Genomic DNA, 896 nt, shown 5'->3' on the forward strand with positions numbered 1-896 from the left:
TTTTCTTTTATGGGCTTGTCTTAATTATTATTATTGTTTTTATTTTCTTTTATGGGTTGTGCTAATTTATGCTAGGTTTAGTTCAAAAACTTTTCCAAAGCCCAACTTTAAACCAAAAAAACAAAATCCCTTATTAAAACCAAAACCCATTCAAAACCAAATCTTCATAACCCTTGTGGGCCAAATTGTTTCCGATTGCTCTGTCTGACCAACATGTTAGTTAAGGTACCTACTAGGACATGATTATGACCTACAGAGACCAAAAAAACAGACTTGTTAGAATTAACCCAGACGAACCTATCGAAATTCTAAGTTCTGAGGGAGACAGTCCAGATCAACCAGAAACAATGGGAGAACCCCGTACCCTCAAGGATTATATGTACCCAACTAGAGCCAGTCAACCTTCTTGTATTGTGCTACCCGAGGCTAATGGCCATTATGAGCTGAAATCAAGCACAATACAGATGCTTCCTATTTTTAGAGGTGTTGAGAATGAAAACCCGTACGACCACGTGAGAGAATTCGAGGAAATTTGTGGAACTCTGCGTTTCACTCAAATGTCCGACGAAACCCTAAAGTTAAGGCTCTTTCCTTTCTCCCTGAAAGATAAAGCAAAGGCCTGGCTTTATGCTTTACAGCCTCAATCCATCATGACATGGGATGACCTCATAAAGGAGTTTTTCAAAAAGTTTTTCCCGAATCACAAGACTGCGACAATTCGTCAAAGTCTGAATAGCTTTGTGCAATTAGAAGGTGAGACCTTAGCTAGATACTTGGAGAGATTCAATGAATTATTGCTCCAATGTCCCCATCATGGTTTTGAAAAATGGAGACTTGTGCAAATTTTGTATGAAGGTCTAGATGTGTCCACCCGGACAACGGTTGAGTCGATGTGT

The sequence above is a fragment of the Papaver somniferum genome, chromosome 9 (assembly GCF_003573695.1).
Source record: "Papaver somniferum cultivar HN1 chromosome 9, ASM357369v1, whole genome shotgun sequence".
NCBI classification, from domain to species: domain Eukaryota; kingdom Viridiplantae; phylum Streptophyta; class Magnoliopsida; order Ranunculales; family Papaveraceae; genus Papaver; species Papaver somniferum.